General features: G+C 45.2%; 1 long non-coding RNA gene across 1 annotated transcript in view; it reads right to left on the bottom strand.

The window, feature by feature from the left end:
- LOC126365989 (uncharacterized) overlaps positions 1 to 23,115 on the bottom strand; it is a 523,432-nt gene that overhangs the window by 364,623 nt on the left and 135,694 nt on the right. Inside the window, exon 2 of the long non-coding RNA XR_007566286.1 lies at positions 1,806 to 1,833. This is a non-coding gene — a long non-coding RNA (uncharacterized LOC126365989). The remainder of the gene's footprint in view (positions 1 to 1,805; positions 1,834 to 23,115) is intronic.

Below are 23,115 nucleotides of genomic sequence, written 5' to 3' on the forward strand. Positions count from 1 at the left end.
CTCAACCCAGCTTGACGGTAATACGTTCCCGCCAGTTCTGCCTGTTGCCTCTGCCCTGACTTATTTTCCATCCATCTATTCGTCAGAGACAGAAGAGCAGCGCAGCGGTACTCTCGTGGTCTGCTCCTTCTTTAGAGACGCCTTCCCAGTCTTCTTGCCCCAGTGTTCTCCTCAATACATCGTGTCACCACTCGTTCTTCAGACAGATCTGTCGATGTGATGCTCCCATGTCCCTCAGGCCAATCATTCGACCTTTTTCAAACTCAGAAAGATGGTGATAAGCTGCACGTGGACCCGTCTAGGCACCCTGTGTTGCGATCTCCGCCTGACAATTTGTATTAACTTTATGTACACGCAACAGCCATTATGTACTCAGTTCTTCCTCCGAACGAGCGGCTTTTATCTGCACTGAAAAGGTCGCATGAGGATGACATTTTTGTCGACGGATCCCACAGGTGCCAAAACAATGGCGTATCAGTTAGGTAGCGTTCGGCTCAGGTGTTCTTGGTGAAACGCTGTCCGTTTCCGTTCGTGTATGAATGTGTCTACACAAGAAAACGCGCAGCAACGCACTGGAAACAGTTATCACTCGCTGCTTTTCAGAGAAAATGATGTACATATAGCTGTCTAACGTTCAGAACAGAGAGATTTTCGAAGGGTTTCCTAGGAACTCGGAATCAGCACACAGGCTACTCCGAGAGAATCTTAAACAGTACTTCAATCGACTGAAATTATGCAGTGAGTTAGGCTTGCTCGTACACCAAAACACTTGCCATCTACTAAGCAGCTTCTTACACTTTTGCAGGGGATACAAGATAACGGAATTCTGCGATTAATTTCTCGTGTTCCTTTCTCGCTATGTGTGTGTGTGTGTGTGTGTGTGTGTGTGTGTGTGTGTGTGTGATTGCATGTATATATAAACATAACACATGTGTACAAGCATGCTGGAATGACGTTCTTTCAAAGCTGATCACATTAATTGCACTTTGACGGTATAAAACCGTCGTTTCAGATGTGCATCTCATACCTCAATTAAATGCTCGTTAGCCAGAGGTCTTTATCTAGTAAGGTAGTGCTAACACCTGTTATTCTTTGTGCCCCGGCCGGGGTCTTTCTTGGACAGGAAGATGTCCCAGTTTTCGGTTTTCTACAAGATCCATGACATCACACACTTGGATTTTCGCGTACTGAACTCCTGTCACAGCATCCATAGTCTGAGGCCTCGGTCTGCTGATGGATGCAGGTCGCGTCAAGTGCGGATGGTATTGGAGAACAGATTGGATGTCGAGCGGGTGACAAGAGGAGTGCATGTTGAGGTGGACTCAAATGGGAAGACGACTTTTGAGCTGATCTATGATGTATATTACAATTCACCATTCCATAAAACTTTATAGTTAAAATATTGTGCCATGTATTTGTAAAATTTGTGGCCAAAGTATGTTATCGTCCACTTTAATCTGTTTCCTTTATTCAATCCCTGGTTTCCCTCTAACCTTTTTTTAGCCTGTTCCTGTTCTTACCTACATTACATAATAAACTATTCCCTGATGCGTCGGAATGCGTCCTATCAATCTACACCTTCTTTTTGGTCATGTTGTGACAGAAAACCCCTTTCCTCCTGATTATAATCAGTGCGAGTTCATTATTTATCCTATTTACCCATCTATTCTATAACGAGTATAATCTTCTATAACCCCAAAATCTTCTATTTTCTCTTGTCTGTACTGCTTGTAGTCCACATTTGGTGTCCATATTAATTAATAACAGTGTGCAAATACCCAAGTGAGGCACTTCGTCGTACTCACCTTTGCTTCCAAGCAGCGGTTGATGATCCTGAAATAAAAGAAAATTTCAGATTAATTTGCGTCGTTATCCTTAGAACTGAAATAGTTGGGAAACGTTAATCGTACGCGAAATTGGTGTCAGTTAGAAAGTAAAGGTCGGAAATCGAGGAAGAAAACTCTCAATCTCTCTGATAAAAATAAGAGACGAAGACTACAGCAATGTGAAACTTACAGACGGATTCAACTGTGAGCCTCGAAAACTCACTCGGCATGAACATTCCCCACGACTTACATTTCCGAACCTGTAGAAAGTTGTTGTCTGTCAATAAATTTCAAAATCAAGTAGGTTTCAAGGAACTATTCTAACATCTGGCAGCAGTTCTGGAAAATTGCTAGATGTTCGAATGTGAATAAGATGCTATTTGCAGATATAAAGTAAAGTTAAGGTTTCGCGTTCTGGTCGTAGACGGGTGGATAGGGCCCCGACCTACCGCCGTGTCATCCTATGCCAGTGGCGTCAGCAAATGCTGTGTAGTAATCAACACACCGCTATGCCGGTCGTTGTCGGATTTCTTAACTGTAAGACCGCTACTCATCAGTCGAGTGGCTCCTCAGGTGGTTTTAACGAGTCTCCGAGCATCCCGTACCAGTCCTTCTATTAAGGAAAAAAATCCATGGCAGTACCGGGAAACAAATCCGGGTCCAACACAAGGCAATCAATCGCGCTGACCGCTTAGCTACGGAGCCGGACATTTAGAGATAAAAAGAGGGTGGAAATTATTTCGGTTCTAAATTTCAGTTAGATCGCCCTTCTGGTGAAATCATGTTTCATCAATTACCAAGTAAGATACTGATGGAGATGATCATTTAACAAGTCAGCATACAGGAACTGGCAACTGAATTTTAGTTTCGAAGTGTATTAGGCGTCCAGATAATAGTAAACATATAGAGGCTGGAAACATATTTGTCTCTTTCCTTACAGGATTAAGAGAACAGGTCGGAATCAGGAGAAGCTACACAATTAGTCAGTGTTTTATGCGGTCACGGAGGAAGCGTCATAAGCTTTTAATAAGCTCTAGTAAGTGACAATGAATGGGAGTCAGGCGTCAGTGTCCGGGACTTCCCAGTCGGGAAGTTCGGCCGCCAAGTGCAGGTCTTATTGAGTGCGAGGTCGCATTGGGCGACCTGCACGTCGACGATGGGGATGAAATGATGATGAGGACAGCACAACACCCAGTCCAGGAGGGGAGAAAATCTCCTTCCCCAGCCGGTAATCGAAGCCGGGCCCCCGTGCGTGGCATCCAAGACGCTGACTGTTCAGCTAATGGGGCAGACAGTGGCAATGAAACAGCATTATGCATCACCGAGGACTGTATTTAAATTCAGATCCCTCACCTTTCCGAAATATTCGATTAATAATTTGCGACAACACATATTTTCACGCGTTGACCACGAGAACTAAATCAAAGGTAATCGGGAACAAGGGGAGTACACAGACGTTTCACTGTTCTTTAGAAGTTGTCTGAAAGAACAGACACCATATCCATGTAAGTATATACACTCCTGGAAATGGAAAAAAGAACACATTGACACCGGTGTGTCAGACCCACCATACTTGCTCCGGACACTGTGAGAGGGCTGTACAAGCAATGATCACACGCACGGCACAGCGGACACACCAGGAACCGCGGTGTTGGCCGTCGAATGGCGCTAGCTGCGCACCATTTGTGCACCGCCGCCGTCAGTGTCAGCCAGTTTGCCGTGGCATACGGAGCTCCATCGCAAGTCTTTAACACTGGTAGCATGCCGCGACAGCGTGGACGTGAACCGTATGTGCAGTTGACGGACTTTGAGCGAGGGCGTATAGTGGGCATGCGGGAGGCCGGGTGGACGTACCGCCAAATTGCTCAATACGTGGGGCGTGAGGTCTCCACAGTACATCGATGTTGTCGCCAGTGGTCGGCGGAAGGTGCACGTGCCCGTCGACCTGGGACCGGACCGCAGCGACGCACGAATGCACGCCAAGACCGTAGGATCCTACGCAGTGCCGTAGGGGACCGCACCGCCACTTTCCAGCAAATTAGGGACACTGTTGCTCCTGGGGTATCGGCGAGGACCATTTGCAACCGTCTCCATGAAGCTGGGCTACGGTCCCGCACACCGTTAGGCCGTCTTCCGCTCACGCCCCAACATCGTGCAGCCCGCCTCCAGTGGTGCCGCGACAGGCGTGAATGGAGGGACGAATGGAGACGTGTCGTCTTCAGCGATGAGAGTCGCTTCTGCCTTGGTGTCAATGATGGTCGTATGCGTGTTTGGCGCCGTGCAGGTGAGCGCCACAATCAGGACTGCATACGCCCGAGGCACACAGGGCCAACACCCGGCATCATGGTGTGGGGAGCGATCTCCTACACTGGCCGTACACCTCTGGTGATCGTCGAGGGGACACTGAATAGTGCACGGTACATCCAAACTGTCATCGAACCCATCGTTCTACCATTCCTAGACCGGCAAGGGAACTTGCTGTTCCAACAGGACAATGCACGTCCGCATGTATCCCGTGCCACCCAACGTGCTCTAGAAGGTGTAAGTCAACTACCCTGGGCAGCAAGATCTCCGGATCTGTCCCTCATTGAGCATATGTGGGACTGGATGAAGCGTCGTCTCTCGCGGTCTGCACGTCCAGCACGAACGCTGGTCCAACTGAGGCGCCAGGTGGAAATGGCACGGCCAGCCGTCCCACAGGACTACATCCAGCATCTCTACGATCGTCTCCATGGGAGAATAGCAGCCGGCATTGCTGCGAAAGGTGGATATACATTGTGCATGCTCTTTTGCCTGTGTCTACGTGCCTGTGGTTCTGTCAGTGTGATCATGTGATGTATCTGACATCAGGAATGTGTCAATAAAGTTTCCCGTTCCCGGGACAATGAATCCACGGTGTTCTTATTTCAGTTTCCAGGAGTGTAGTTCTGCAGCACCAGTCATGACCTTCTTCTTCTGTGGGGATGCACACACACGAGTAATGAGTGTGTCGGGTAGGCACAATACGAATGTAGTGTGTGGACATCTAAGGTGAGAATGTGGGTTTGGGGGGAGGCGTACGCTGGCACGGTAAGTCATAGTGTTTGTTCAGAGGATTAGCTGCCCTCTGTAATAAAAAATATATAAAAAACCTGAGATAATGGATCAACGACGAACTGAAATGGGTGTCTTGCGACGTCCGCCCCGATCAGATACAACAAACGGAAACGAACAAAATGAGATTAAAAAAAAGATTAATAGAGCGTATGCCATGTAAGCAGGAGATCCCGCATTCGAGTCCCGGTCGGGGCACACATTTTCACTTGCCCCCGGTTGATATATATCAACGCCCGGCAGCAGCTGAAGGTATTAATATATAATTCTAATTTCACTTGTTAGTCTTTCACAAGTGAATTATGATGGCTAACACAAACACTCAGTCACTATTTTGGCTTTCGCAATAGTGAAGGGGATGTGATTGTAGGAATCTACACAAAAGGAAAGAAAAAATGAATACGTTACTGGGTATAGGAACATCAGGGCTTGCACTACAGAATTTTTGACAGTCAAGGGCCCATTATTGCTGAAAACAAAGTGCACAACAACGATAGGGCTGCCTTTGTAATGGGACGGAAGTCACTATCTAGGCTTCAGTGTTCACATCAAGGAAACTTATTATTGATCGAAAAACTTGAAATGTCATTTGATCCTAAAAGAGAGGCTGTTACATTCCATATAAACTACCTATCCTTGTTAGTTAACTCTATTCACCGCAGTTATCTCAAGAAAGTTAGGCGTGACGTGTAAATATGTCGTGGAAATTTGTAAAAATATTTTTCACTCTCAGAGCAAAAGTCAAATTTGGGCTTCCAATGCTTGCTTGGGATGCTGAGTGTTGCCTTTCACTGATCCATCGTTATAAACTTAACACGGGAAGTCAATGAAGTGCATACACTGAACCAGAATTTGAAAATGAAAATGTTTAGCAATATTTTGGTAGTTTCATGTACGACATTATACGGTGTGTGTCATTCTTGCATGAGATACGGAAGGACTTCAGAATATATCTTACGCTTGACGTCTCACGCGAAGGTCACTGTGTAACAAGGGTGGCGCATTAGCAGGAGAGAGTATACGTTCCCGCTTCTACATCTACATGTAAGTAGATAGTCCACAAGCCACCGTACGGTGCGTATCGGAGGCTACCCTGTATCACTGCTAGTCATTTCCTTTCCTGTTCTACCTGCGAATAGAGCGAGGGAAAGACGGCTATGCCTCGATGTGATCCCTAATTTCTCGTATCTTATCTTCGTGGTTCTTACGCGCAATGTATATTGGTGGCAGTATAATCGTTCTGCAGTCATCTTTAAATGCCGTTTCTCTAAATTTTATCAACGGTGTTTCTCAAAAAGAACATCGCCTTCCCTCCAAGGATTCCCATTCGAGTTCCCGAAGCATATCTGTAACACTTACGTGTTGTTCAGACCTACCGGTAACAAATCCAAAAGTCAGCCTCTGGATTGCTTCCATGTCTTCCTATAATCCGACCTGGTACGGATCACAAACATTATAGTAGTACTCAAGAATAGGTCGCACCAGCGTCTTCTATGCGGTTTCGTTTACAGGTCAAACACTCTTTCCTAAAATTCTTCTAACAAACCATTCGCCTTCCCTACCACAGCTCTCATATGCTCGTTCATCTCATATCGCTTTGTGACGTTATGCTCAGATATTTAAACGACTTGACAGCTTCAAGCAGGACACTAGTAACGCTGTATCGAAACACTACGGGTCTCTTCTTTCTACTCATCCTCATTAACATTTTTCCACATTTAGGGTTAGCTGCCATTCATCGCACCAATTGGAAATTTTGTCCACGTCGTCTTTTATCTTCCTACAGTCACTCAACTTCGACACCTTACCGTACACAGCAGCATCGTCAGCAACCACAGTCTGCTGCCCACCCTATCCGCCAAATCATTTATGTATATAGAGAACAAAAGCGGTCCTATCACACTTCTCTGGAGCACTCCTGAGAATACCCTTGTTTCTGATGAACACTCGTCGTCCAGAACAACATACTGGGTTCTAATACTTAAGAAGTCTTCGAGCCACTCACATATCTGTGAACTTATTCCATATGCTGTACCTTCGTTAACAGCCTGCAATGGGGCACCGTGTCAAATGATTTCCGGAAATATAGAAATATGGAATCTGAATGTTGTCCTTCATCCATAGTTCGCAGTGTATCATGTGAGAAAAGCACAAGCTGAGTTTCGCACGAGCGATGCCTTGCAAAACCATGCTGGTTCGTGGACATGAGCTTCCCAGTCTCAAGGAAGTTTATTATATTCAAGGATTCTGCAGCAGACAGAAGTTAGGGTTATTGGTCTGTAGTTTTACGGGTCCTTCCTTCCCCTTGTTATACACTGGTATCACCAGTGTCTTTTTTCCAGTCACTTGGGACTTCGCGATAAATACAAGCTAGATCAGGGGCCAGTGACGTGAAGTATTCTTTGTAAAATGGAACTGGGATTCCATCCAGACCTGGTAATTTATTTGCTTTCAAATATTGGTCAAAAGACGGAACGTTTGTACGATTCTCCTCTGTGAACGATTTCTTGAAGGTGAAATTTCAAACTTCGACTTTCATTTTGCTCTCTTCAACTGGAACTCCAGATTGGTCAACAAGGGACTGAATGAAAGCCTTAGATTCGTTTAGCGGTTTAACGTAAGACCAGAATTTACTCCGATTCTCTGCCGATCTTTTGCTAAGGTGTGACAGTGGTAGCTGTTGTATGCTCCGCCCATAGATCTTTTCACAGACGCTCGAATCTCTACTAACCTTCGATTGTCGTCATTTCTGTGTTCCTTTTCGAACCGAGAGTGCAACAGCCTCTGATTCCTCAGCACTCCCCGAATTTCATTATTAAACCATACTGGGACTTTTCCATCCTTTATCTACTTACGAGGCACATAACTCTCCAGACCATGATTTACAGTCTGAAGAGACAGTTCTGTTGCGGTACGGTTAACAGGTGCCCCACAAAGTGCGACTGATATAGTGCGGCAATTGCAGACACACCGAAAGTTCAGATACTCGGGACAATAAAATTGTTGTGGGCAAAACATCTAAATTACAGACAGATTCACCGTGAAAGTATGGCGGTATATAGCCTAAATGCAATATCGCGTCCAGCCGCAGTGAAATTGCCCCAACAATTTCACCAAGGCCACACATATGTGGGTGATTCTCATCGGCAAGTCCAAATCTTCCACCCTGCGAATATGTCCATCTTTTCGGCTATTCGAGAAGGTGAAGGAAACATTGGGGGGGGGGGGGGCGTTGGAGAGTGAGGGGGATGAAATCTTCCAACGATGAGGACGTTCACATAGCGGTTCTCAAATGTCTCAGTGACTAAGGAGCGGATTTCTATCGTCGAACGACTGCTATGACGTTCCGGCAGTTGTTCGCAGAGACTTTGGTGACTATGATGAGAAAGAGTGTCATCCGTCTGCGTTGCTACGACGTCTATTACATCTGTCGATGAAAGTTACTTGACTTGCCGTGCCACGAGGAACGACCGCTCGGTTAGAGGCGCCATGTCACGGATTACGCGGCTCCTCCCGCCGGAGGTTCGAGTCCTCCGCCGGGGATGGGTGTGTGTGTGTGTTGTTCTTAGCACACGTCAGTTTTAGTTTAAGTAGTGTGTAAGTCTAGGGACCGATGACCTTAGCTGTTTGGTCCCTTATGAATTCCCACACACATTTGATTTGCCGTGATAACGTCAACTTACTTTTTGAAGTCCCTTCGCTGTACAACTCGAAGGTAGAGGAAAAAGATCCGGTACAAGTGCGTCCGAAAACGAATATTTTTTTATGTATAGGCCATCTTATGATCAGCAGACGAGCAGTGTTGGAATCCGCCAGGGCAGCCGAGAGCGCTAACGCGCTGCTTCCTGGACTCGGGCAGGCGCGCCGGCCCCGGATCGAATCCGCCCGGCGAATTAACGATGACGGCTGGTGTCCCGGCCACCCTGGATGTGGTTTTTAGGCGGTTTTCCACATCCTACAAGGTGGATGCCGGTCTGGTTCCCAGGTCCCGCCTCAGTTACAAGACTCGCAGACATTTGCAACACATTTACACTATTTAAGGATTTACACTAGACCCAGACAGCTGGGGTACACTAATTCCGTCCCGAGGGATATAAGGTGGCAGCAGGAAGGGCATACGGTCACCCTTTAAAAATAAACCATGCCAAATCCATACTTAACCCTGCCGACCCGGCGCACCATGCGGGATAAAGGCAATAGAGAAAGACAGAAAGACGACCAGTGTTGGCTGTTTCTTTGTTGGGGATCATTGCTCGTTTATTACTGGCTATGTTTCTTTCTGAACTTTTAGAGCTCTTGCAGATGTTGTCGGACATTCGGCTTACAACTACCTCCTGCATCAGCCATTCCGTACGTATCGTTTCGAGGCGGTGCTGAGCAGCGATTCTGCAGAGCGCGAACAAAGCAGACAGTGAATCGGCGTCCTGTTATTCCTTCCAAAAATGGTAAACGTGGTATTCTGGAGTGGTTTTGCCAACTGTGTTCATCGTCAGGCACGCGCCACGTCCCAAACGCCGCAATCCATCAGAAAGAATGTTCAGCAGATCTGGTCTACAGATTTCTGGGCACGGTACCATACACATTGAGAACAAGGTAGACGTGCACACTTTGCACGCCGGATGTGGAGGAGCCAGTGTTGCGGCGTGTAGAAGAAGGTACCGAATCAGGTGCGAGAAGAACTGGTGCTGCTGTAGGCATAAACCACACCCTTAATTGCCCATTTCTGCACGAGCGGCTAATTTATCCACATCACTCTTATCGTGAGCTAGCTCTCAGGTCACAACACCACCCTGGAAAATCGCAGTGTTGATGACGGATTATAAGACGGAGCGGAGAAAATCCACAGTTAGTAGCGCGTATTTTATTTATGTATGATGTAAGATTCACACCGAGTGGGATAAATAATTCCCACATGTTAACTCATGGATACGACGGAAATACAGTACACAAACTATACGATACCATTAAAATAAAGATATAAGTAGAAGACGATAAAATTAAAACAATACAGGTATTTGCACCAGAAAGCTCATCTGTCAGCGCACACCATGGCATACCACAACTATCTCACAAACAAGATTAGTAACAACTCCAAAAAATGTAAAATTAATATATCCTTCCAGACAAATGACACAATTGTTGCCAGTGTTTCTTCTCTAACTGTACTACTTTCGCAAAAGAAAGAGCAACCGCCTTCAGTCACAATCGTAATTTTATTTCAATGCACAGCGCGTTTTAAGCCCTGGATGCTTATCATCAGGTACTTTGACAGTCCGCATCAATTGTTTTTCCAAATTTAGGTTAATTCTGGTCTTGGTAAGATTACATTGATATATTACAATGTGGCACTTGTGAATATTAATTGGAAATATAGCTTTTTCCAGTAGTGCATATATGGTTTTGAAGTATAATATGAGTAGACATTTTTATGTACATATATACATCTTCAATTATGCAGCACATCTGAAAACAGAAGTCAGAAGAATTCAAAGAATTTAAATGTAAATATGCTGCATTCCTACAAATATACAGCTGTTGTTATTTCAAAGAAGATACAACGTTTTTGTATTATTAATTGTAAATAGATACCATTTACTAAACAAATACGTCCACTCATACTATACTTCAAAATATGTATCCACTACCGAAAATAGTAGTTTATTTTTCAGTTTGGCTCGATTCTGGTAATTTTGTACTTCAACACCATGTATCGAATACTGGAAACAGTAAGTTATTTTTTGGGTTTGTCTTAGTTTTGTAATTTTAAGTCCACAATATGCCACTTTCTAACACACGAACGTAATATTGCCTGGACCGGTAGCAACCTAGATTTGGAAAGGGTGCCAAAGCACCGGAGGATGAGTCCCCAGGGATCGAAATGCACTGTGAAGTGAAATAAAATCACGACTGCGACTAAAGGCTGTTGTTCTTTAATTTTTATTCGTTAAAAAAATTGCCACACAAGGAATGAAACACGTTATACTAGGTTTACTAGTAAAAGACAAGAAGACCTGCACTTTTTACATACCAAAAGAATCACTGCGCAAGTGTGAGTCATGTAAAGTATTTAGATGTGTAGTTTTAAAAGTAATATGTAAAATATGTGTAAGTTTGTGGGTTTTTGTAGCGACGGATCGAGGAGCAACAGCAGCGTTGTTTAGAACATCAACTTTGAACAGCAACGTGGTGTGCCGGATTTCGTGGATTCTCGATCGAGCTCGCCTTTGAACTACTTAAACCTAACTGACCTAAGGACATCACACAACACCCAGTCATCACGAGGCAGAGAAAATCCCTGACCCCGCCGGGAATCGGACCTGGGAACCCGGGCATGGGGAGCGAGAACGCTACCACACGACCACGAGCTGCGGACTGTTGGTCCTAGTCAGTCCGTTGTACGACCTCAGTGAGCCGAGACGGGCGCGGATCAGTGGCGCGCCACTCGCGATTACACTGTATGAAAATTTTCTGGTGACAGGTCTAGCGGCTCTTAAAGTTCTTCAAGAGTTCGGGAGCTTAGACAAGTTCTCGATAGTTGTGGTTGTAGAGTAACTCAGAACAGCAGAGATATGAAAATTTCTACGTTGGTTCGTGGCCTTTGAAGAGTTATGCACAAGCGTTGTTTAGAACATCACCTTTGAACAGCAACGTGGTGTGCCGGATTTCGTGGATTCTCGATCGAGCTCGCCTGAGTTGCGAACCCTGTCAAGGCGGGGACAAAATTGCAGAAAAATGATGACAGGTATGCTTGTTTCATGGATGGTATTGTTGTTGTTGTTGTTGTAGTCGTCTTCAGTCCTGAGACTGACTTGATGAAGCTCTCCATGCTCTCCATGCTCCTGTGCAAGCTTCTTCATCTCCCAGTACCTACTGCAACCCACATCCCTCTGAATCTTCTTAGTGCATTCATCTCTTGGTCTCCCTCTACGATTTTTACCCCCCACGCTGCCCTCCAATACTAAATGGGTGATCCCTTGATGCCTCAGAACATGTCCTACCAACCGATCCCTTCTTCTAGTCAAGTTGGCCACAAACTCCTCTTCTCCCCAATCCTATTCAATACCTCCTCATTAGTTATGTGATCTACCCATCTAATCTTCAGCATTCTTCTGTAGCACCACATTTCGAAAGCATCTATTCTCTTCTTGTCCAAACTATTTATCGTACATGTTTCACTCCCATACATGGCTACACTCCATACAAATACTTTCAGAAATGACTTCCTGACACTTAAATCTATACTCGATGTTAACAAACTTCTCTTCTTCAGAAACGCTTTCCTTGCCAATGCCAGTCTACATTTTATATCCTCTCTACTTCGACCATCATCAGTTATTTTGCTCCCCAGATAGCAAAACTCCTTTACTGCTTTAAGTGTTTTATTTCCTAATCTAGTTCCCTCAGCATCACCCGACTTAATTCTACTACATTCCATTATCCTCGTTTCGCATTTGTTGATGTTCATCTTATATCCTCCTTTGAAAATACTATCCATTCTGTTCAACTGCTCTTCCAAGTCCTTTGCTGTCTCTGACAGAATTACAATGTAATCGGCAAACCTCAAAGTTTTATTTTTGCTCCAAGGATTTTAATACCTACTCAGAATTTTTCTTTTGTTTCCTTCACTGCTTGCTCAATATACATATTGAATAACATCGGGGAAAGGCTACAACCCTGTCTCACTCCCTTCCCAACCACTGCTTCACTTTCAAACCCCTCGACTCTTATAACTGCCATCTGGTTTCTGTAGAAATTGTAAATAGCCTTTCGCTTCCTGTATTTTACCCCTGCCCCCTTCAGAATTAGAAAGAGAGTATTCCAGTCAACATTGTCAAAAGCTTTCTGTAAGTCAACAAATGCTAGAAACGTAGGTTTGCCTTTCCTTAATCTAGCTTCTAAGATAAGTCGTAGGGTCAGTATTGCCTCACGTGTTCCAATATTTCTACGGAATCCAAACTGATCGTCCCCGAGGCCGGCTTCTTCTATCTTTTCGATTCGTCTGTAAAGAATTCGCGTTAGTATTTTGCAGCTGTGGCTCATTAAACTGATTGTTCGGTAATTTTCAAATATGTAACAGCGAAACAGAACTGGTGTGCAGCCCTGTACTTTGAACCACAAACGCGGGCTGGAAGCGTCAGTCAGGTGTCACTTGCAGTGGACAAGTGCCGGAGGCTGCCTTACCTCTCTTCTCCGGCGCCTGGCCGTTGCGGTCGTCAGTTTGGCGCACTCCCACGCCGCTGTCTCCGGCAGGCTATTTTCGCTGCCTCTGGCCGACTGGGAAAGACGCAGGCGTTCTACCAGACGTTCCGTTGTTGTCGCAGGCGTTCCGCTCCACACCTGTTCAATCTGCACGACTCCTGCGTGTCGGTGCAAGTCTCCCTCCTCACGTGGCCACTTCCCCACTACGTACGTGACCCTTAATATGAAATACAACAGAGCAAGAGAGGAACGCCTGTGGTGCGAGATAAGAGAACTAATCCAAAAACGAGCAGGTTTCACTCTTATCAATAGCTCTCCGATACGTCTGTTAGCAATATCCTGCTGTTTCTTCAAGTCCGATACCTTTCGCAATCACTTGCCACCAAAGAAAGTACCCAGGACTTGAGGTAGAGGTGAAGGAAACAACTCACTTTAGTTCTGCAATGAATGATGATGGGGCCTGAGACTTTTTCATGACAGTGAATACACCTGTTGCTAGTCAGTATGCATCTTGGTTTGGCTGACGATGAAGCCGCTCTTACAAAATCTCTGATCTGGAAACATGAAACCTACTGAAATTGCTTCGCAGAAGTGCACATTCCCTTGCAGAGTTAAAATTCCTGCTAGATGAAACCTAATTATTTTCAGCCATAATGGCTATGTTTGTGAGCCGTGACTGTGTGGGTTAATTATATATTCCAAGTTTCTGCTACCAGTCACTTTTTATTTTATGCTTAATCTAACATAATGCAACGCGTTTCAAACATGTTAAGAATGTATATCATGGAAGAAATGGAAATTTTCATACATAACACAAAGCATAGAGATAACATTCTTAATGAAATAACCGAGTTCAGAAACTCAAAGTTCTTCAACAGTCTTAAGGCAGTTCTAACTCAATAGATTCAAGATATGTCAATGTAAATAATTGACTACAAATCTGTCGGTACCAAGAATATCAATACAAAACCTTGATAATCGATACAGACTCACATGCTACAGTCCGTCCTCTTGTGTTGTGTGTATAACATCGAAGCAATTTGTGCAGTGAATTACGTTGGCAATCAGTGACATAATTATAATGTGCAATAGTATAATGTCAATCAACAGCTCCGCCATTACACCAATGATGCGAGTGAAGCAGCAAGATTATGAAATTCTAAGTGATCAACTGTCATATAAAAGCCTTTCACACTATTTTCGTAACACATAACTGATGCAAATCTATCTGCATCCTGTACAGGCTGTGATATACATAGTCAACCACAAAGAAGAAAACCAGCAGAAGACATAACTGATTTCGATTTCTAGCCATACGCTGTCCCCCTCCTTCCACCCAAATGCCACACTAGCAGCTACAGTAAAAAACAATGGATCAAGTGTTCTAAATTAATCTAGTTTAAGAATGTTCATTTTTAAGTAACATTTCTCTATGTATGTATGTATGTATAAACGCCTGAAGATGAACAAAACATGTTCGAAACGCGTTGCATTATGTTAGTTTAAGCATAAAATAAAAAGTGACTGGTGGCAGGAACTTGAAATAAATAGATGCAACCTATTCTTTGTGACAAGAAGGCGGATTCTATAATGTGAGGCTATCTATCCAAGTTCGTCTGTAAACAGCTGTGCAGGATGGTTTTCTTCTCTGTAAAGTTTTCACTTACACTACGAATTGAATCGATTGATCTCGAGACGCTGCATGTGGCAGTGACTGTGGAAGGTCCCTTCATACAACTGGTATTCTCAAATCAATAAGCTGTAGAATAAGGCCTCAGTCAGCAAGTGAGGAATGTTCAAATTTGGTTTGATGAGGGCTTTGGCGAATCGTCCAAGAACATCGCGGTCATCAGCGTAACCTGTAGGACCAAACAGATCACAGGTCGGTATGCCGACATGTTCTTACTTCAAATACCTGGATGGAGTGGCATAATTTTAAAATCTCTGGATCCCTGATGTCTCCGCCCATTTATTGATTGAATAGCACATTCCTCGCGTAGGGATCTTCGGTATTCCTCCAGTGCCTATTGTAGAGGCAGTGTAGCGCGTAACGAATATTTACTTCATTCAGAAAGACAAATGAAACTTATTCTTCGACAACTAAATGTTTACATAGTGCCGGCCGCGGTGGCTGTGCGGTTCAAGGAGCTTCAGTCCGGAACCCCGCGACTGCTGCGGTCGCAGGTTCGAATCCTGCCTTGGGCATGGATGTGTGTGATGTCCTTAGGTTAGTTAGGTTTAATTAGTTCTAAGTTCTAGGGGACTGATGCCCTCAGATGCTAAGTCCAATAGTGCTCAGAGCCATTTGAACCATTTTGTTTACACAGTAACATTAGTAGCTAACAATGCATCATTTATCCTCATTTTACATATTTCACGTCTTTTGAGAATTTTTCAAAGGTATCAAGGCTATTTACAATTTGTACAGAAACCAGATGGCTGTTATAAGAGTCGAGGGGCATGAAAGGGAAGCAGTGGTTGCGAAGCGACTGACACATGGTTGTAGCCTATCCCTTATGTTATTCAATCTGTATGTTGAGCCAGTAGTAAAGGAAACAAAAGAAAAATTCGGAGTCGGAATTAAAATCCATGGAGAAGAAATATAAAACTTCGAGGTTCGCCGATGACATTGTAGTTATGTCAGACAGATAAGGACGACATTGTAGTTATGTCAGACAGATAAGGACCTGGAAGAGCAGCTGAACGGAATGTACAGTGTCTTGAAAGGAGGATATAAGATGAACATCAACAAAAACAAAACGAGGATAATGGAATGTAATCTAATTAAGTCGGGTGATGCTGAGAGAACTAGATTAAGAAATGAGACGCGTAAAGTAGTAAATGAGTTTTGCTCTTTGGGAGCAAAATAACTAGTGACGGTCGAAGTAGAGAGGATATAAAAAGGAGACTGTCAATGGCAAGGAAAGCGTTTCTGAAGAAGAGAAATTTGTTAACATCCAGTATAGACTTAAGTGTCAGGAATTCATTTCTGAAAGTATTTGTACGGAGTGTAGCCTTGTATGGAAGTGAGACGTGGACGATAAATAGTTTAGGCAAGAAGACAATAGAAGCTTGCGAAATGTGGTGCTACAGAAGAATGCTGAAGATTAGATGGGTAGATCACATAACTAATGATGTGGTACTGAATAGAATTGGGGAGAAGAGGAATTTATGGCACAACTTGACTAGAAGAAGGGATCGATTGGTAGGATATATTCTGAGGCATCAAGGGATCACCAATTTAATATTGGAGGGCGGCGTAGAGGGTAAAAATCGTAGAGGGAGACCAAGAGATGAATACACCAAGCAGATTGAGAAGGATGTAGGTTGCAGTAGGTACTGGGAGATGAAGAAACTTGCACAAGATGTAGTAGGATGGTGAGCTGCATCAAACCAGTCTCCGGACTGAAGACCACAACAACAACAACTGCAGTAAGTTGTGAGGACGCGGTGGTTTTGAGTCGTTTGCCACCGATATTACTGCGTTAACACTACAACACAAGCATCTGTGTTTGATATGGTGCCATGACTGGGAAGTACGTACTGCTAATGAATGGTGTAGCGTTATGTTCAGCTATGAGTCGGGGGTTCTGCACTGCCCCAGATGACCGTAGTTAGTGAGTACGGCGGCGAACTGGGGTGAGATCCCATTCTTGCAATGTTTTGGAGAGGCACAGCCGTGTTGCTGCTGGCGTCCATGGTGTGGGAAGCCGCCAGCTGTGACTTCAGGTAACTACTCATAATGAATGAGGGAACTCTGACAGGACAATGGTACAGGTGAGTTGCCGTGAAACGCCCATCTCGACCACTTTTCTGTTTCACCGTCTTTCTCATTCGTGTTGTTCCTTAAGTCCTCAACTTCACTCACCGTGGTCTGTATTATTCGTGGTCAATTGACAACGACACATAGCACATAAATGCACCACATATTTTAGACTCACTTATGTTAGAGTTTTATTTTAATAAAATTCAAAAACAGCAAACCATTTGCCATATCCTTTTCCATTTAATATAAAAATGGTACTGCATTAAGAGGAGTATCAAGAGATGGAACATTACAGTAATGGTTACTGTATGTGCTCAACTTTAACTAACTTCACACCTTAACTACATTTAATGAGATGGAGGTACCTCTTCTTTAAAAAAAAAAAAAAAAAAGTTGCATGGCCGGGCGAGAGCCAGGGAAAAAGTGCTGTTGCTCGTTTATGACTTGTCTCCAATCTAACAGGTGTGCACTGTCGATGGGGGAAACTCTTTTAGCAAGAGACCGACGCTCTGCGTATTGTGAACACTGCCTTCATCAGATAACAGTCTAGCACTTTCCTAGAGAAAACGGAATGTCGCAGAATGAGAACCTAAATTCGAGCGCAGCCTTTCACTTTCCGAGTTCCCTTCACGCGAGGCTAGCTGTTGGGCACGAAACCAGTTGGGCACGAAAACACACTACTGGCAACACGTAGCTAAGTCTGATCATAGGGAGAAGTTTTCTAGAAAAGATGAGTGGATCAGAGTGTCACGAAGTTTTAACACGACGCGTTTTTCTTGGCACGACTTTTGTGGAAGAAGCCATCCTGCCACTCGAAGGCTGAGTATTCTTGTACAGTGACTGGCGGTGAACACTTGTTTGTCGGGAAGAGGTAGCGTGCTATACGACTCAGCTAGAAAACTAGGAGCTCCTCTGGGGATGGAAGCGAGTTCTACCGGAGACAGAGGCGACTATGGTTTGTGGGAGATCCAGAATTTGTATCGGCAGAATGACGTCTCTCGCCGTGTGATTCAGAGAGGCAGCCGTGAGAGAAGTGCTCTGAATGCCTCATGCTGATAATTTACAGTGAGCGTTATTAGCGGCAGCGGAACTTTAGGGCAGTCCTTGGTCACATTAGTCAGATCATTGCAGCTATCCAAGTCCAGCAGTGTTGTGGTAGATGCATGCCTTTCTCAATCTAGCTGTCAGGGCAACGGTCATTATGTCCTTGAATTGGAAGCTCGCAGGTCATTTTTGAATGCCACGTGCGCCTAAAGGACACGTTCTCAAGACTCGGGAAACCAGCGGGTTCACTTGTTGTAATCCATACAGTGTAGCTTTTTAATATTAACGGGATTTGTTAGACAGTCAGATGCGCTTCCCCTTTGTTTTAATTGAATAAATTAATGTGTTCATCAAACTTGTTTTTTCTAACACCTCTAATTATCCCCATTTTTAATATTATGCAGTTCTTTCAGTCAGTTTATCCATTTGTGCATAATAATCCAGCTTGGGTCTTAAAGAGGTTCCGGCTCCTAATTTTCTGGGTCGGGTAACCATTTGAAACATACGCAGGGTTTTGCAAAGCGAAACAATACCACACTGTAGCTGGTCGCTGCCGTAGGTTATAACCGTTCTGTATGATATAACAGCCACAGATCTCCAAAAATATGCTTATTTGGCAAAATAGCATAATTACTTCAGGCGCAACCACATCATTCCCTTTGCTAGTATTTCTTGGACTGGTCTTTTCGTCCCCGCACGCCATTGTAATATGTGATAGTTGTTAAAATTTGTCCCAAAAATCTCCGCGTCTGGGTGAAATTCATAGTTTGCTCGTAATTTCTTCCAATTGCTTAAATGACATTTCCCATTGGCGAAGGCCTGTCTCCGACAATTTCAGTGCCAACACGACGTCAGACACAGTGTGGGAAGAAAGAGAGGAAAGGTTACTATCTTTCACGCCTCGTACACTTGTCTTTCTGAGTTCTAAGAGTCCGAAACGTCTCACGCACCCCTGAGATGTAGTGGTACTGTCACGTACAGGTACTGTTGGTTCTTCGTAAATTTTTTCTTCCTCTTTTACTTTCAAATGCTGTAGGACACTTACATAAAATAATGCATTCGCTTATGTGGCAAGAAAATGTTTACTCAGCAGTCGAGAGAACTGTCAGAAAAAACGTCAGTCTGTAACAAAGCCACGTCGTTCATCCAGAGACTCTTCTGTACACACAGAATGGATTTCAGAGGCCAATTGCAGATGCAGACTGGTACTACATACACATTGCCTGGCAAAAGAAATGAAGCAGCCGGAAGTGGAGAACGAAACGAACTGAAACTTCACCGGTTGAGAGGATATGTGATGTTATTCCAGAGATCACAAAATCGAACCAAATTTACAAAGAACTTGACAGTATAAGCACCACTTATCATTAAGATGTTGCATCCCACTTTAGCCTGGATGCAAATGCCGATTCGGTTTAGAAGGGTGTCATAAGCCGTCGTATGCTCTCTTTGAGACTCGCTGGCCCCCAACTGTTGTCATTGGTCCTTGATATCCTGGATACAAGCGCTGGATACTGTAACAAAGTCACATCGTCTATCGAGAGACGCTATATAGAAAACAACTTTTCTTATATACATAATGGATTTCAGAGGCCAATTGCAGATGCAGAATGTGACAGGCGGAACAACATATACACTCCTGGAAATGGAAAAAAGAACACATTGACACCGGTGTGTCAGACCCACCATACTTGCTCCGGACACTGCGAGAGGGCTGTACAAGCAATGATCACACGCACGGCACAGCGGACACACCAGGAACCGCGGTGTTGGCCGTCGATTGGCGCTAGCTGCGCAGCATTTGTGCACCGCCGCCGTCAGTGTCAGCCAGTTTTCCGTGGCATACGGAGCTCCATCGCAGTCTTTAACACTGGTAGCATGCCGCGACAGCGTGGACGTGAACCGTATGTGCAGTTGACGGACTTTGAGCGAGGGCGTATAGTGGGCAAGCGGGACGCCGGGTGGACGTACCGCCGAATTGCTCAACACGTGGGGCGTGAGGTCTCCACAGTACATCGATGTTGCCGCCAGTGGTCGGTGGAAGGTGCACGTGCCCGTCGACCTGGGACCGGACCGCAGCGACGCACGGATGCACGCCAAGACCGTAGGATCCTACGCAGTGCCGTAGGGGACCGCACCGCCACTTCCCAGCAAATTAGGGACACTGTTGCTCCTGGGGTATCGGCGAGGACCATTCGCAACCGTCTCCATGAAGCTGGGCTACGGTCCCGCACACCGTTAGGCCGTCTTCCGCTCACGCCCCAACATCGTGCAGCCCGCCTCCAGTGGTGTCGCGACAGGCGTGAATGGAGGGACGAATGGAGACGTGTCGTCTTCAGCGATGAGAGTCGCTTCTGCCTTGGTGCCAATGATGGTCGTATGCGTGTTTGGCGCCGTGCAGGTGAGCGCCACAGTCAGGACTGCATACGACCGAGGCACACAGGACCAACACCTGGCATCATGGTGTGGGGAGCGATCTCCTACACTGGCCGTACACCTCTGGTGATCGTCGAGGGGACACTGAATAGTGCACGGTACACCCAAACCGTCATCGAACCCATCGTTCTACCATTCCTAGACCGGCAAGGGAACTTGCTGTTCCAACAGGACAATGCAAGTCCGCATGTATCCCGTGCCACCCAACGTGCTCTAGAAGGTGTAAGTCAACTACCCTGCCCAGCAAGATCTCCGGATCTCTCCCTCATTGAGCATGTTTGGGACTGCATGAAGCGTCGTCTCACGCGGTCTGCACGTCCAGCACGAATGCTGGTCCAACTGAGGCGCCAGGTGGAAACGGCATGGCAAGCCGTTCCACAGGACTACATCCAGCATCTCTACGATCGTCTCCTTGGGAGAATAGCAGTCTGCATTGCTGCGAAAGGTGGATATACACTGTACTAGTGCCGACATTGTGCATGCTCTGTTGCCTGTGTCTATGTGCCTGTGGTTCTGTCAGTGTGATCATGTGATGTATCTGACCCCAGGAATGTGTCAACAAAGTTTCCCCTTCCTGGGACAATGAATTCACAGTGTTCTTATTTCAATTTCCAGGAGTGTACATTGCCTGACGTCCGAGCTAGTCCTACAGATGATGTTGTATCGGGGACAGATCTGGGGATCTTGCTAGCCGCAGGTATAACTCTAGTTGACGCAGACAGTTCATAGACGAGTGATGTGTGCATGAGCATTGTCTAGTTGAAAAAAGGCACCACGAACCTACTGCCGCATGAGACACACATGAGGACGCGAGATGTCCATGATGTGGCGTTGTGCCGTCAGAGTTCCCTCAGTCGCTACCAGTCGTGACTTTCAGGGGGCAATCCCCGTTTGAAAATTTCAATACATCGATTTTGTTTTTTCTTAATATTTTCTCTGGGACGTCTACTATATTGCGGTGCCCATTCAAAGTTCGCCAGAAACTCCTTTATCGAGTTACAAAGAGATTTGTGAAAAGTGTCTCCGAAAACCATTTAGCGAAGAAAAAAATAGTGGACATCGCGGACAATGTGGCAGCACGTAATTTCAGCGACGACTTAACAAGCATTTTGAACAGTGCTAGAACTCGAGACCGGGCCCTCCTGCTGCACCTTCAGCACAGAAGCGGAGGAAATGCATGTCGAGCGAGCAGAGTAGTGGATGACAGAAGTTGCCAAAGAAGTATATAGGACCACCATGCCCATGAAGGATAAGGAAGGGGACTTCATTTCCGATTTGGAACGATCGCTTTATTGTTCAGGGATCGCTGACTTGCTGACTGAAGGTATGTGCACCTTATCTACGCAGACTGTAACTACTCTGCTCGCCCGATATGCTTTCCTTCCAATCCTGTGCTGCAGTGTAACAGGCTGGTCCGGTCCGAAGTTCTGGCACATTTATAATGCGTTGAAATTACTTGCCGCCACTCTGGCAGCGGTGTCGATTGTTTTTCTCCCCGCTGTAATATTTTTGAGAGACACTTTCTGACAAATCGCATTGCAGCTCGATAACAAAGTTTATTGCGAACTTGGGATGGACACCACAATACAGCAGACATCCCAGAGAACATTTTAAGCAGAAACAAAATGCGTTTTCTTCGAAAACTTATTTTTTAAATTAGCGGGAAACGTAACTTAAGAACTGTATGCACGATTTTAATCAGAATTCGATGCCGGCATACTAAACTGAATTCTGTCACCGTACGTAGTCGTTTTGCGATGTCTTAAAAAATTTATTTTCCATGCACGCTATAGTCTCGATGCTTTGGGTGGAGAAAACGACATTTTGTTTCAATATCACTATTTTGTTAGAATTTAATATTTTTCAATTCCTTATGTATGTAGATGAAAAATATATTGAAAATTATTGATACATGATTATCTTGTTACAGGTTCATTAGGAGGGCTTCGAGAATTTCCGCCGATGACCAATGTCTCTGCAAGGGGTCCTTCTACCTGGTGCAGCGGTTACAGGGAGCGTCCTATGTGGACATGAAAATGATTTCTTATTAACAGTTGTGGAAGGAATAAAAGTTTATCATCAACAGTTTTGGCATTACTTTTTATTTTACTTGAAGAAGATCACTAAAATGACCTACTTTTCGAGCATCCAAACAGGGCTACACCCTTACGTCACGCCTGATAGCTCTCCAAACCGTGACGTTAGGAGCAACACCACCCTGACTCTCCACACCTTTGGAAGAATGGGACCTCTGCCCAGATTTCCGCCCTACTCGCCGGCGGTCATGATGTGGGACTGTGCAGAATGAAGAGTACAATGCCACAACATTCATCAGCAGTCAGTGCTTCTGGTCACGGAATCACTTCAAATGCCGCCTTTGGTGTTGTGTTAACGGCAGCCTACGAAGGAGCTTAATTTCCTAGTTCGGCTGCTCCTAGGATGATACAGAACGTTGCAGGGACGTCATTACTTGTTCTCAGATGGCAGACGCAGAAGTGAAGGGCTCACGACGTACTTCGTGCGCAATATGCTGATCCTCCGTTCTTGTGGTCAGATGCGATCGGCTGGAACCTTGACGACGAGACTGCCTGCCCACACAGTCCCATGCAGTCTGACATCGGGCCACTGACACATCCGAATGTCCCACAAACTTCGATATTGCACGATTCGAGCAGACGCCGGAATGGAGACCCAAAATGAGGACACCTTCAAACCCTGTCAGCGGCTGATAACGCTGTCTCACACGAATAC

This window comes from Schistocerca gregaria, chromosome 4 (assembly GCF_023897955.1).
Source record: "Schistocerca gregaria isolate iqSchGreg1 chromosome 4, iqSchGreg1.2, whole genome shotgun sequence".
NCBI lineage: Eukaryota > Metazoa > Arthropoda > Insecta > Orthoptera > Acrididae > Schistocerca > Schistocerca gregaria.